The following is a 16783-nucleotide window of genomic DNA, read 5'->3' on the forward strand; positions in this document are numbered from 1 at the left end:
ATTATGGGCTCAGCCTTCCCTGCAGCCCTTTCAGTTGGAGGTTGTTTTCTTTTCTCACAAGTGGTAGAGGTAGCTTCACCACCCACCATTGCCATTTCCACCTCATTACTTTGTCTATATAAACCTTGCTCCTTCGGGTTTCTTGCCACTTGGAGAAAACACTTGACCCCCTTTATTCCTGCTGTTATGACTTGGGAATCATCCCTGATTCTTCTTCCTCTTATATGCCACCATATAAAGCATTAAAAATTTTCTCCTCCCACCAAAATATATTTTAATCTATGTGGTTTACATTTTCATTGCCATCAGCCTAGTCTAGGTCACTCTCCTCCCTTTTCTAGATTTTTCTGGGAGTATTTTTCACCTGAGCTGCCTATTCAGAAAAGGATTCACAGCCATGAGACCGGTGCAGTGGCACAGGACCTCATGTTGAGAAGAGACCTTTGTTTTATTTAAAGCTCTACTGTTGCCATTTTGAAAAATTTAATGTATTTTTGACAAGGGGCCTTACATTTTCATTTTACACTGGGTCTCACAGAATATGCAGCCTGTTGTGTTCCTATTTGCGGTCTTGCCTCTTCTAACTCACTCCACATGAAAAAGTCCGGGTACTATTTCTTCCACGCAACTCATGACACTCCTCTGCTTAAAACACATCAATGGCTTGCTGCCACATTGAAGTCTTCCCTCGAATCACGGCCTACAAAGACCTGCCTGGTGGGGCCGCAGGCCTTCCTGACACGCTCCATCACCCTCACTCACTGACGTTTCAGGACACGCATTTCCAGGGATCTGCACTGTAAGAAGTACTAAAGGAGTTTCTTTGGCAAAAGGAAAATGACCCCAGAGGAAAACCGAGAGATTCAGTGAGAAATGAACCACAATGGAAATAATACATATATAATAAATATAAATTAATATTGACTGAGAAAAATAATTATTTTTATGTTTAAACATTTATGTGGAGTTGAAATTATGACAATGATAAACAAAAAGTAGAAAGGGTCTAAATTCCTAGCGTTATTGGAGAATGGTATGTTATATTCTATGACTAGACTGTATTAAGTAGGGTTTGCCCATTGTAATCTCAAATTAAACAGTAAAAGGATAGTAAAACAATGTAGAACTAATAAATTAACAGATATAAAAAGGCATGAGAAAAATTCATTAAGTAAAAGAATAAAACAAAGGAGAAGAGACCTTAAACATTTAAACAGATGGAACTGATTTTAAAAACAAATAGAAAAAATGATAAATATAAATTCAAATATAATGACATGTTTCCAAAAATATGAAAAACAAAATAAAAGCAAAAGCAAAAACAAGTGTATGTTCTTACAAAATATAGGACACTGAAACTTTGAAAGCAAAAGGCCAGAAAATGATGTCATGCAAATAACTTTTAAAAGATGGGGTGGCTATGATGATATAAAATGTAAGAATTTAAGTCAAAAAGCATGACAAGAAATCAAGAACTATTCTTAATGATAAAGAGATTAATTCAGAAGCAAATATAAATGCTAAAACATTTATATGTATCTAATAACAAAGGGTGGAAATATATGGGCAAAGGGACAGAATGAGAAGGAAAAGGAAAATCACAATCTATTTGATAGAGCTCTCTTCGTTATGCTGGAAGAAGCAGAGGAAATCAGCAGTGATCTAGACAATCTGAAGCTAATCTGTACTGACAGCCTCACTTTATGATCTACCACACAAGAAACTGTGCTAACCGTTCCACTGCATTTCAAAGGGAAGTGTGTGTGGTAGTTTTTGAGAACAGTGTTCTCTATGTATCAATTAGGTCATATATAGAACACTGGACTTGAAAATTACCAAATTTACCACATGGTGGACCATAAAGCAGGTCTTCATGATATTTTATAAGTTTATTAAGGTATAATTTACATATAATAAAACAAATCCATCTCACATGTACAAATGAATACATGCGTGGTATTACCTCCACAGCTATGGTACAGGATATTTCCACTGTACCAAACGACAACCTTCTGCGTGCCTCTGGAGAGTCAATCCTCCTCTTAACCCTAGGCAACCACTGACCTGATTTCTGCCTATTGTGTAGTTTAGTGTCATGCATAGGAGTAAATCTGTGGAGCCAGACTATCTTGGTTCAAAATGGTGATCATAATAATATTTAGTAACTTCCTGTTACAGTTGTTATGAGAATAAAATTAACACATATAAGGTACTTATACCTGTGCCTAGCACATATTATGTGCCACATAATCATTAGCTGAGTTCCTAAAGATCTACCATTGTCCACAGCAACCTTGTTTAGAGACCTATTTTTAGATGAAGATGGCATAATGATGGGGCGGACCACTACTTTCCCTGTGTATCATTTGCCATTTACAAAGTTAACAGAAAATATATTTATGAAAGCAACTTCAAATTGCTAAGCATATTAGAAAATTCAACTGAAAATCTAATGATGCAATTCCATATCCTTTATAAAGGCAAGGATGTGTATCTTTTGAAGAATCAGAATAATTAAGAGAACATTTATATTAAGAAAAAATAAAAATAGTTTGCATCATTTAACATATTTGGCAACGAACAAATAAAACCTCTATTGGTCTTAGTCAATTAGGTAGCTGTTAAGCAATAGTAAGTGATGTTATCAACTTCCAGTTCTTATGCTTCATGATGATTAGCAAGTAAGGAAGTATCATTAATAAAAGGTACTCTTAAATGATATCTTTATATTTATGCCCTGGATAAGTGAATTAAATAATTCAACAAGAAAAAGAAATCCAACTCATTTCTTCTGAGTAGAAACTACTCATTGAAAAGGCTCTTTTAAATCAAATGCATATCCAGAATAAAATTAAGTATAAATGATAAGTTTTTTTAACAAAAGAAAATAAAATGTTTAGTGGCTTATTTTGCTTTGAACTGATTTCTCTCTAACTATAGTCCCAGTTACAGTTAATCCTATAAATTATATCTAAATGGCATACATAAATATCTTCTGACAGTTTTATATTCAACTTCCATGGTTCAGAAAAAGAATCTTAATTCCTAATCAAGATAAACTAAGAACGAAATTAAAGATCTTGATATGAGTAGGAGAAAATGTGTTATTATATTGGCATATAAAATATCAACAGCAAAAGATCATGGTTTCAAATATGTCATTCTGAAAGTTGTTTTTTAAAAGATACCTATCAATGCCACAACTTTAAAGAGGTCAACATCTAAATTTATATTTACCACTTGTCCCTACATCTGCAAAATAAGAAAATATTTTAATAAAAAGGGGAGGAAATAAACCAACCAGATTTTTTTAAAGTAAACAATGCCTAGATTAAGATATAATAAAACTGATAATTTTACTTACTTTTTTTCCATTGGTATTAACAAAAATAAAATGTCAATTAAAACTTTGTGTTTTACTTTAACCACCTTAGAAGTAAGACAAAGGTCATTATATAGGAAAACATACCCATGACCATGTTTATGCCACAAATTCCTTAAATAAACTTGTAAGACATAAACCACAAATTATGGACTTTAACTGGTCCTATTTCAACTAAACAAACTAAAAAAAACCCCAAAACTGAGAAATGTGACCTAGATATTTGACAATCCTAGCAAATTAGTGTTATTTTTAGGATGTGATATAGAATTATGGTTTTCTAAAGAAATCTTTGTCTTTTAGAGGTATGTAATGCAACACTTACAGGAGAAACAGTATAATGTCAAGGATGCAGTATGATGGGTGCAGAGGAGAGGTAAGTAGTTGACAGAACAATCAGTCACATGTTGAAAACTGGTGAAGTTGGATAAATAGTACACTGTGTTCATTTTATAATTCTCTCCTTGTGTATATGTTTAAGATTATTTCCCATAATAAAAGAATTTTTAAAGATGTACTAATTGCTGTTTTAGAGAAAATTCACCATAACTGCTTAAAAACAGAGACAGTAAAGATAGTTGGGGTTAAATGTGTAAATAGTTATCCCTTTATATGGTGTTCTTGAGCATTAATTCAGTAAGTGTGAAACAAGACATGATTTGTGGGCGAGTGCTTCTTTACTAAAAAATATCCCACTAAAAATAAGATCATGGAAGGAGATTAGAATATTATATATCCTTTATTTTCCTTTTTGGTTTCTCCAAAGATTGTAACAAAATCTATGGCCCCTCAAAAAATAGCAATTTTTAAATGCTATGCTTAAAATGGAAGGCAGAGAAGTTAGAAAAGGTGGCAAACCCTCAGAAAGCACCAATATTACTCTGACTTTATCAGAGACTTGTAACTATGTTCCTTTGTTCCTTTTTGTTATCCTTGATTCCTGATGTTGGCACCAGTTGGGAATTTTTTCTTTAAACTCTTTAAACACTGATTTTAAAATGTGTTGCTATGTAGTGGGTTGTGTGTCAGGTTAAGCCAATAAAACTAAATGTCATGTGCTTCAGTGTGCAAACACCATTGTCCTCAGAATTTTAAAAAATGCCTTTCAGTCAATACACGTGGTGACCTCTGAGAAGCTTGTAAACTCTTCTAGGATGTTTGAGGAACCATAATAAGACTCCATGTCTTCCCAACCGCCTGGCAATCATGCCTACCAGCTTTATGACCCTTTTGCTTTCTTGGTAGCTGAAGAATTTGAATAATTATTTATTTTATCATGAGTTCCCCAATTCTATAATTTGATAGTTCATTTTGAAGGTTTCACAACTACTGTCTCAGATTTAGTAAGATTTTTGCATGAAAAAGCCCGGTACACTCGTCTCCCTTTGAACACTGCAGTGTCAGAGGAGCGATCATTGCATCTCGCCCCTTCGTCACCGTGATTCCCAATGTGACCGTACTGACACGGACATCCAGGGGAAATGGGTCATTTGATTGTTTCCATACAACAAGATTGAACTAGGTGAAACTATATTCCCATTACATATATTTTCAAATACGAAACCAGAACTCAATAAACAGAATCCTGATTTTTTTCTTGTGATCTATTAAAAAATAAGCAAATAGGCATAACATAATAAATCAAATACTGATTGACTTTTGTACAAAAGGACATGAATATGAATATATCATGCAGACAAAAAGCATAGACTTTTTTACTGGATTAAGTTTTTCCAGTGCTTTTGTTCTTAGAGGCATTGTCTACAACAACTTCTTTTTAAAAGTAAAACTAATGTTTCTCTGTTTCTCCTGGAATAATGATTTCTTGCTTAATGATAATGAGCTCCTGAATTGTCATAAATTCTTAATGTTAAATGCGATAAACGATACATTTCTGGACATTATTGGAAAACCTTTCATGTAATTGCTTTAGTCATGTTAACAGTAAATACCTTCAGAGTGTTTCCAATAGAAGTCAACAACAACAGAAGAGCTGACAGGAGATGTAAATTGTAGTGCTCTGGTCTTTAATAATACATTCTTTAAAAGTCAATATAGTTTTCCAATTTACATGGTGGCAGTTTGGTTTCCAGTGATAAAGTAACTACTTAAAAGAGATTAGTTGTGATAAACAGACAAAAACCCCCAAATCCCCAAACACATGTAAGGCTGGTACCAACATAGCTTGAGATGTCCGTCTGTAAGGTGATATCGACATCCATTTTCTTAAGTGGTTTTATTAGCTTCACCTATTTGTAATACTTAATATTTAATGGCAAGGGACAATTGCCAACAATTAGCTCCTGGAAAGTGGCCAATCTATCCATATTGAACTAATGTTTCCCCCAGCAGAGTCCCCAAGGCTAGATAAGTAACAAAAATAAATAAGAAACCGAACACATTGCTGTGGGATATTTGCTAGGCACCCTGAGCGGCGGAGTGGTCAGAGGATCTCTGTGAGTCACCAGAACTCAGCCTCCAACTGCACAGGAACACTAGCACCCGCTGAGAAAGCCCAGGAGCAAACCAGTCCAAACTGGAACAAGCAGGAATGGGATTTCTCTTTGCGACCCAAGAAAACATGCAGAGAGATAAAATGACTGCATTTGATGAATACATCACAAGGTGCAACAAATGATGTTGTAGTCAGAACCCAGACATCACAGAGAGCCAGGACACGTGCGTTCACCTTCTCAGCCACATACTCAGATTACGTGTGTGGATTTAAACTCATTAAAAGGTATACGTGTTATTCAAGGCTCTGGAGTCAGACACTGCCGAGTCTGAGCTCTACTTCTGCCAATTTGCAAACTACTAGAAATGACCCTTTCAAGCCCCAGTTTCAGGACCGGTAAAATGAAAAGCATAGTTGTATCTAGTTTATCAGTTTTTATAAGAAATAAAATAATATACATTAAATTATATTACTCTTCCTGGAAATGGTCAGTAATTATTAACTACTATTCATGTTTTTACAGTCAGTCATATATATGGTTTCCAGCTTGAGGAAAAGAAAACAAACAAGTTACCTGGTTGAATTTAATTTCATATACATAATGAATACTTGCTTAGTATTTATCCCATGCAATATTTGGAACATAATTATTCTAAAAAATTATTCATTGTGTATCTGAAATTCAAATTTTTTGGACATCCTATGTTTTACCTGGCAGCTCCATTCATACATAAATACAATCAAGAAAATTCATTATCTATTACTTAGTCAAAAGCCTATTGGTAAATAAGGAATCTAAGTCAAACTAAACATATCTATTAACATCCCTGCTAATCACACAAAGAAATATTCCCTAAGTCTTTAGTCGGTGTCTGTAAACTTTAACTTTGGGTTTTAAAGTTTATTTTCTGATTAAGAGATGCTTGTCTTGGAAAGTTGCACTTACTAAAAAATATCAAAGTATTCTTGTTGTGGAAAAGCTGCAGGCCTTCGAAGGGAGCATTAGTGCAAACAACTGCTGGCTACAAGTTCTCACAGCCAGGCCTTCCCTGAGCCCCTGTGCTTTATCTTCTTCTTGGCTCTGTCAGCTTGTGACCCAGACTGAGCCGTGGACTTTGGCTCTCCCATTGGTATCTCTTGCACTACCCCAATATCTGGCCCCAGGCACGTCCCTGATTCAGTTTCAAGTACATGGACTGTGTTTTGGAATGTTGTCCCTGTTTTCTCAGCACTTCCACCCCTGCTTTGTTCCTGGCTTGACTTTGCACCCTCATCTCAGTGCCAATGTCTTGCACAAGTCCGGTTTGCTATGTTACCAATACAGGAACTGTTTTCTAACTCAAAGAGATTAGACTCTACAAATTACTGAAAGAGCCAGATATAATGGGAACACTGATAGCACTGAGAAATTATGGTTAGCCACCTGACAGCAGCGATATGCTGCAACAACAGTGTGCCGTGGGCTGAGCGTTAACTGCTCGCCAGTCACTCTGTTAGACACTCAGCTATATTCTCTCTTTCAACCTCTTCAAAGTAAGCGGTACTGTGCCCATTTTACAGATGAAGAAGATAAGATCACACTGCTAGTGTGTTCAAAGCTGAAACTGAATACATCTCTCTAACTGTGCAAACCACATGTTTCTGACCACGAAAGGCTACATGCTCAGCAAGAGGACATAGGAAGAAAAGAGTTAAGTGTCATGAACTTAAAAAGTATTGGAGTATTAGGCCACTGATTGAGGTGCAGAGGTGACCATTTGTATGTGACTATATATTAGATATGTGTTGTAGTATTGCAGCCTTGGGCCCAGATTGCTCTACTCTATTATAATGTAAGTCTATGCAATATTTAATTTTGTCATCATAAAGGTTTAATTTTTCAGACAGAGTATAGTGAGATGATTAAACAAGTTTTGGGGTGGAATAGTCAGAGGATTTGTTTCAGTCTTGGCTTCACTACATCCTGCCAGTTTTGAGAACTTGACCACTCTTTTCTTAATTATAATTTATTGATTATGCTATTACAGTTGTCCCATTTTTCCCCATTTACCTCTCTCCACCTAGCACCACCCACTCCCTCAGGCAATCCCCACATCATTGTTAATGGCCATGGATCATACATATAAGTTCTTTGGTTACTCCATCCCCTATAGTGTACTTTACATCACCATAACTATTTGTACTTCTTAATCCCTTCACCTCTTCAACCATTCCTGCATACCCCTATTCCATCAGGCAACCATCAAAACACTTTCTTTTTTTTTGATATATTTATTGATTATGCAATTACAGTTGTCCCATTTCTGCCCCTTCACTCAACTCCATCCTGCCCACCCCCTCCCTCCCACATCCCCCCCCCATAGTTCATGTCCATGGGTCATACTTATAAGTTCTTTGGCTTCTACATTTCCTACACTATTCTTACCCTCCCCCTGTCTATTTTCCACCTATCATTTATGCTATTTATTCTCTGTACCTTTCCCCCCTCTCTCTCCCTCCCAATCCCCTATTGATAACCCTCCATGTGATCTCCATTTCTGTGGTTCTGTTTCTGTTCTAGTTGTTTCCTTAGTTTTCTTTTGTTTTGGTTTTAGGTGTGGTCATTAATAACTGTGAGTTTGCTGTCATTTTTACTGTTCATATTTTTTATCTTCTTTTTCTTAGATAAGTCCCTTTAACATTTCATATAATAATGGCTTGGTGATGATGAACTCCTTTAACTTCACCTTATCTGAGAAGCACTTTATCTGCCCTTTCATTCTAAATGATAGCTTTGCTGGATACAGTAATCTTGGATGTAGGTCCTTGCCTTTCATGACTTGGAATACTTCTTGCCAGTCCCTTCTTGCCTGTAAGGTCTCTTTTGAGAAATCAGCTGACAGTCTTATGGGAACCCCTTTGTAGGTAACTGTGTCCTTTTCTCTTGCTGCTTCTAAGATTCTCTCCTTATCTTTAATCTTGGGTAATGTAATGATGATGTGCCTTGGTGTGTTCCTCCTTGGGTCCAGCTTCTTTGGGACTCTCTGAGCTTCCTGGACTTCCTGGAAGTCTATTTCCTTTGCCAGAATGGGGAAGTTCTCCTTCATTATTTGTTCAAATAAGTTTTCAATTTTTTGTTCTTCCTCTTCTCCTTCTGGCACCCCTATAATTCAGATGTTGGAACGTTTCAAGATGTCCTGGAGGTTCCTAAGCCTCTCCTCATTTTTCTGAATTCTTGTTTCTTCATTCTTTTCTGGTTGGATGTTTTTTTCTTCCTTCTGGTCCACACTATTGATTTGAGTCCCAGTTTCCTTCGCATCACTATTTTTTCCCTGTACATTTTCCTTTGTTTCTCTTGGCATAGCCTTCATTTTTTCATCTAGTTTTTGAACAAATTCAACCAATTCTGTGAACGTCTTAATAACCAGTGTTTTGAACTGTGCATCCGATAGGTTGGCTATCTCTTCCTCGCTTTTAATAACTGTGAGTTCTAAATGATAGCTTTGCTGGATACAGTAATCTTGGATGTAGGCCCTTGCCTTTCATGACTTGGAATACTTCTTGCCAGTCCCTTCTTGCCTGTAAGGTCTATCTATATTTGTACTTATATACAGATATGCTGATATTAGTATAGATACAGAGATAGAGGTTGAACTAGTGATAGAGGTAGAGATGTCCATGCTTTATACACAGGGTGGGGCAAAAGTAAATTTACAGTTGTTCATATGAAAAATAATAATTAATGAAGAGCAATACAAAAATAAACTCTGTTTCACCTACTCACAACTATAAACCTACTTTTGCCCTACCCTGTATTGTACCCATACCTGTTTACTGCAGACTTCTTCATCATTTACTACTTTAAGAGAAACACAACCAAACAAGAAAAAAAATCGACTAGAGTCAAAAGTATGATGCAAAAAGTAATTATGTCTAGTATATAATAATTAAATTGTAACCCACCTTCACCCTCAGGAGTCGTCACTTTATAAGTGATGAATGCCAAAAAGTTCAATGTCATGAAGAAAGGACAAAATGTTGAATCTGGAACATTCTCCTCTGTGTGGCATTTAGGGAATCAGCTTGTGTGGTCTTCACATCTGGATTTGTTATGAGAGATACTGCAAGCATCTGAGAGGGCAGCTGTGGCGAGTGGAACCAGCAGCTGGCATGAAGACTGAAGACATGGATTGTAACCTTATTTCCACCTTTCACCGGCTAAGCCTCTTGAAACCATAGAGCTTCAGTTTACTCACTGTAACACATCATTTAAATAGAAGAAAAGAAAAAAACACATGATCATCTCAATAGATACAGAAAAAAAATTAGATAAAATCTCATTCCCTTTCATGGTATAAGCACTCAACAAACTAGGAAACAAAGAAATTTCCTCAATCTGATAAAGGACATCAATAAAAAACTCACATCTAGCATTATACTTAATGATAAAAATGTAAAGCACCACCCCTCTAGATCAAGAATACTATGAGGTGTCTACTTTCAACATTTCAGTTTAACATTGTACTAGGGGTTATAACCAAAAGCAAATTCGGCAAGAAAATGACATTGAAAGCATCCAGATTGGAAAGGAAGCAGTAAATGTATCTCTATTTGCAGATGACATTACCTTGCATACAAAAAATCCTAAGCAATACACACACACAAAAATGTTAGAGATAATAAATAGGTTCACCTATTTATTCCATTCTTTCCATTACCATTTATCCCCATACCCTCTTCCACTTCCACCCACTTCCCCTACCCCCCACAATTACCACACTGTTGTCTGTGTCCATGAGTTCCCTTTCTTTTTTGCTTGATCCTTTTTATAGCCCCAAACCTCCCTTAGAGCTGTCAGCCTGCTTTCTATATTTGTGTCTGTCTCTATTTTGCTTGTTAGTTGTTTGTGCACTAGATCAAAGGATTTGAATAGACATTTCTTCTAAGGTGTAACGAATGGCTAATAAGCCTATGAAAAGATGCTAAATATGAAATAATAGAGATACACCAATCAAATCCACAACGACATACCACTTCACACTCACTTGGATGGTGGTGGTGGTGGTAGTAGTAGTAGTAGTAGTAGTAGTAGTAGTAGTAATGGCAATAACAAAATAGGAAATAACTAGTACCATTGAAAAGAGGTGGAGAAATTCATATATCACTGATGAGAATATAAATTAGTATAGCGGTTTTGGACAAAAATTTAAATGCAAAGTTACCATTCTTAATATATACCCAAGAGAACTGAAAACATATTTTCACACAAAAACTACTCACTCGTGAATATTCATAGTAACATTATTCCCAATAGCCAAAAAGTGGAAATAACCCAAATGTCCATCAACTGTTGAATAGATAAACAAACTGTGTTATATTCAAACACCAGAATATATCCAAAGGAATGAAGCACTGATATATGCCACAACATGAATGAACTTTGATACATTATGGTAAATGAAAGAAACCAGACAAAAAAGGCCACATAGTTTATGGTTCCATTTATATGAATGTCCAGAACAGACATTTAATCTATAGCGACAGAAATTAGATTAATGGTTGCCACAGGCCAGGCAGAAGTGGGGAGACTGCCAACAGGTACAGTCATATATTGGGAGTGAGGATTAAATGAGAGTGCAGATAGTATGTTTCACACAGGGTCAGACATGTGTGAAGGGTTTCTTTTAAGGGTGATGAAATGTTGAGGAATTAGAGAGTACTGATGGTTGCACAACCTTGTAAATAATCTAAGACCACTGAAATGGATATTTTAAGATGGTTAGTTTTATAATAAGTGAATTATATCTTAACAAATAATTTAAATTAACAAAACAAAAATAAAAGCTAAACTTGTCTTCCATTTACTATGGCTGCATAAAAAGAATTAACCCCTCTCCCCACTATCCCCTCCCCAGGGGGTTACAGGAGTTACTATAAAGGACACATGGACAAAATCAAGGGGAAGGGTGAATGTGGGGGAGGGAGGTGGGTTTGGCTGGGGTGGGGTGCAGGGATGGGGAGAAAATGCAGACAACTATAATTGAATAACAATAAAAATTATAAATAAATAAATAAATGACACATGGACAAAACCAAGGGAGAGGGTGGAAGCAAGGGAGGGAGGTGGGTTTGGCTGGGGTGGGGGGAGAAATAGGGGGAAATGCAGACAACTGTAATTGAACAATAAAATAATTAAAAATTAAAAAAAAAAGAATTAACCCAAATGTGGTAGCAGAAAATAAGTATTTAATATGGCCATAGAATTCAAATAGGCTACAGCAAGATGGCTTTTCTCTTCTCTGTGACATCTGGGACCTCAGCTGGACGGCTCCAAAGGGATAAAATCATCTGTAGACACCCTCACTCATATGTGTGGTAGAGGCTGTTTGGCTGTGGGCTGAGACCTTTGCTGGGAGTGTTAACTAGAACACTTTCTTATGGCCTGGGTTTTCTCACAGCATGATGGCTAGGCTCCAAGGACGAGTGTCTCAATAGAGAAGGAAGAGAGAGCCAGGTGGAAGCTGTTCACCTTTTATGACCTACCCTCTCAGAAGTCACTCAGTCACTTTTAGCACTGCAATCCCCTTGGAGCGAGTCACTACGGCTGGCCCATGATCAGTTTTGGCAACAAAGAACTCACCCCTCATTGGAAGAATGTCAATATCACATTTTAAGAAAAACATATGGATAGAATGTATTGGGACATAAAATCTGCCATACTCTTTAATAAAAACATCCCTGTGGGGGGAAAAGGGTAATCCACCCAATGTAAACTTTGCAAAATACAAACCTGGAGACTTAAATGAAACAATATTAAACAATTTCCCCAACAACAGGACAATAAGTGAATGGGCATTTAAAAGCTGTATTTATTCTGAGCACTTTTCTATGGTTTACATATTCAATCACTCATTCATTCAGTTCTTCATCCACTGGACAGAAGTTTATCATAGTCAAGTGTTCTTACAGGGTCTGGGATGCATGGGTGAGCAAGAAAAGACACAGGGCACCTAGCCTTAGCCAGAAAGAATAATTACAATGGAATCACATAAATGTGATAAAAGCAGAACTACAGTGTTGCAGGAGCACGGCTTAGTGTCTGCTCAGACTACCCAGATGTGTAAATAGCCATAGTGTGACTAGTGGTTTTGGGGCATTAAAGATAAACCACTTGACTGGAAAGAACACGTTAGTCATGGAAAAGAAAATTCTTCCACAAATGAAAGAAGATAGATACCAGAGAAAGACTTAGGCATTTTAAAATAATTAACTAGAGAGTAAAACAGTATAGCTCTGTGTCAGAATTTATATCCCCTTCTCTGATCAACCCACCTTCCCAGCCTCTAGTCCCCAGTGGAACCACCTGACGGGGCAGTGTGGGGGGTCAGAATGAAGACTTTCAGTAATCATGCAACAACTTCCACCGATTTTTTAAATCTTAACTAAGGACATGAACAAACTGTGTTTTTTTAATGACCCACACAATCCTTTTAATTTTTTCACATCACTATGCCGGAGTGCATAGAGTTAATATTTTTATTAAATTGATTACCTCTCATTGTGCTTAATCAAAGTACAGAAAATACAATTTAACTTAAACTAATCATTTCTAGAAACTTCCATAGTCTACAGTCACACTGATGTTAGGTTGACATTTTCTATAGAACATTTTGAAAGTAACCGGGTTTTTTCTTTCAAGCCTTAATTGTTAGAGAAAATAGAACCTGAAAGTAGCGACAATGTAATTATAGCTTTATGTGGCTAAAATTCAATCAACTTCTCATGTCACATAAAGGAGAGAGGACACTAATCAATCCACCCAGAGAACAGAACCAACACCTCTAAGTTTTCCAGCCCAAGATCACTTGTACCAAGAAAAGGAGTTTGCAGGCTTGTGAAATGCCAGCTGGGAAGTAAGGAGCCCTGCCACGCTGAACAGAAGGACATAAAACAACTGCACCAAGCAGGCAGTTTAGTCTCATTTTGAAGATACAGAATTATATGTAATTTTCAGTGTAGCTAAAATTCTTTTGGGTAAACTAACATTTCCTTTACAAACATTAGGAAAATCATTTAGGAAAGGTCTTTCTGAAAACACATCTGCTTAAAACATTACGTGTAAATTTATTCCTACTGTTAGAATACAGTCCCACTGTACCCTCCCTCGACCCTCCCTGAGCCATCCCTCTCTCCAACCTCACATGAGCTCTCATCATGGGTATTGTCATTTCTTCTATTTCTAGTTCATTTCCAACACTAGGCTGGAAGCTTCATGAGGGCAAGAACTGGGTCCTAACGTCCTTATATACTCATATCTGGCATTTAGTGGACATCTGAAGAATGTTTTGCAAGATGGAAGGAAGGGACTGATTTTGAAGATTGAAGCAAAATTGGCAAAGACAGAAAATAGACTCCAAACTACATTTTTAAATTTTCACTTTGATTTGTTTAGAGTTTGTACTCGGACTTTAATAGGACCTAGAAAGAGTGTCTCATTTTTTCTCACATGTTTTTTTCCTTGAACAACATCTGAAAGTAACATCTGATTTACAAACACTGTGTGACATATTTTGCTTTGCTGCTGTTTGTTGATGCTTCTGGAAGTAAGGGCAGGATAACATTTGAGACTTTTCTTTCAGATTCTTGTCTTTTCTGCCTTTCCTCAGGATTCATCATATGGGGAGTTAAAGGTAATTAATAAGTGTGAGGCACAAAAATGCCCATGCATTTTAATATAATCTTTCTCAGAACTCCAGTTAACATGTTCAATTCTACCATCTTTGTCAGTCACCATAAAAAAAAAAAGAGTTATCTTGAAAAAGAAATGGTTTCTTATGAGCTTATCGTTGCTTTAGCACAAAGAACTCAATAGTGTTGCTGTGAAAGCACAGAGACATTACCATCTAGGGGATGTCCTTGCAATTGAACTCCATCCTGTTTGGGATGCAAAGTGGACCACACCAAGACACATCATAATTAAAATGCCAATGGTTGAAAATAAAGAGAGGATATTAAAAGCAGCAAGAATAAAGTAGTTAGTAACCTACAGAGGGGTTTCCATAAGACTGTCAGCTGATTTCTCAAAAGAAACTTTGCAGGCTATAAGGGACTGGCAGGGAATATTCAAAGTAATGAAAAAGAGGCACCTACAGCCTTAATGCTCTACCCAGCAAAGCTATCATTTAGAATTGAAGGGCAGATAAAGAGCTTCCCAGACAAGAAAAAACTAAAGGAGGTTATCATCACCAAACCGTTATTATATGAAATGTTAAAGGGACTTATTTAAGAAAAAGATAAAAAATATGAACATTGAAATGTCAATAAATACATAAACATTGACAATTGAATCTAAAAAACAAACTAAGCAAAGAAGCAGAACAGAAACAGAATAGATGTGGAGAACATTTGGATGGTGGCCAGTGGGGAGGAGTTTTGGAGATAGTGGGAAAAGATGAAGGGATTAAGAAGTATAAATTGGTAGTTACAGAATAGGCAGGGGGATGTTAAGAGCAAGTTTATGAAGTGGAGTTGCCAAAGAAATTATACGCATGACCCATGGACATGAACAAAGAAGGGGGGCTCACCACAGGGAGGGAGTGTGCTGGGCAGACAGGGCCAAGTGGGAAAATTGGGACAACTGTAACAGCATAATCAATAAAATAGAATAAAATAAGTACTCTCAACCCAAAGGTTAAGGAATGACTTCCAAACAGAATTTATTCACACTGAAAGAAAAGTTTACATAATTATATGTCTTCACTTGATACCAACCTACTATGATATTCCTTGACACAGAAATCTGAAAATAAGGCTGTTCTTATTTTTTTAATTGGAAATATGGATAAACTACCTGAACTTATATTTGTAGATGAAACCAAATTGGAACCTCCTCCATTCTTTGGGGAGGAAAGACATCCTCAGATCAACTCGTAAGGGTGAGTGAAACCTTTTATCCTATTAAGGACTTGAAGCCAATAGGGATATTTGAGCTGATTCCTGATGGTCAGCTCAAACCTAGAAAAAAACATGCCAGTTCTGGTCATGAGTTTGCTGGTTTCAAAGGAGCATTGCAAAACCTACCTGCCCGACAGACCTCTGCCTCATGTAGAAAAGCCATTCTGATACGAAGAGATTCATTAGATGATGCTATTAGTGATTTCCTTGTATGGAGTACATCACATGTTATTGGTAAAAGTTATTTTCCTTATCGTTAGTTCCCAAGGTAGCTTACACAAAAGGCACACTTTAATTTTAAAAGCCACATAACTATGAAAAAATATATTAATATCTGTAAACTATTTTTTCTAGAAGAATCTATTCTAACCAGTAAATAGGAAATTAAAGAAAGTTGAAATTTTTCATCCACAATTTGTTTATGAACAACCTACAGAAAGACAGCATATTAAATTTCCCAAACATAGTATCATAACATATGACTTTTGAAAATAATAAGCCGTTGCTAAACAGAATGTGAATGCTATTATTTGTTCCGTTACACTGGCTCCTCTGAATTTGACTGCAGATCTTCTTAGGGAGATCTGACACATAATACTTTCTAAATCTTGTTACTCTGTGAGCTGGGATGCAAAATAGAATTGAGCTCAAATATTTGATACGACTTTTATGGAAATATATTTTATATTACAAAGAAAGGCAAAACATTTATCACTTACCACAAAACATAACAATCATCAAGAATCATACACTTAAAAATATGTCCAGGGAAGCCCTGTTCTATTCTCAGGAATGAAGGCCTAAGATTAGAGCATGTTATTAATAAATAAGGAAAGACAGAAGAAATCTAGTAAGCAAAATGGTTTATTCTTTTTAACATTTATAATTTTACTTAATTTTCAATCTTTCCAACAGTGCTCTATACATACTAAGGGAAAAGATTATGTTTTATATAGCTCAAGGCCATATAATAAGAACCATAGTAAGTGCACAATAATTTGTAATTGATTATC

At 36.2% G+C, this 16783-nt stretch overlaps 1 pseudogene; it reads left to right on the forward strand.

The window, feature by feature from the left end:
* Positions 1-659: 659 nt before the first annotated feature.
* Positions 660-16783, forward strand: part of LOC112318546 (protein SET-like) — a 37157-nt pseudogene continuing 21033 nt past the window's right edge.

This window comes from Desmodus rotundus, chromosome 3 (genome assembly GCF_022682495.2).
Source record: "Desmodus rotundus isolate HL8 chromosome 3, HLdesRot8A.1, whole genome shotgun sequence".
NCBI classification, from domain to species: domain Eukaryota; kingdom Metazoa; phylum Chordata; class Mammalia; order Chiroptera; family Phyllostomidae; genus Desmodus; species Desmodus rotundus.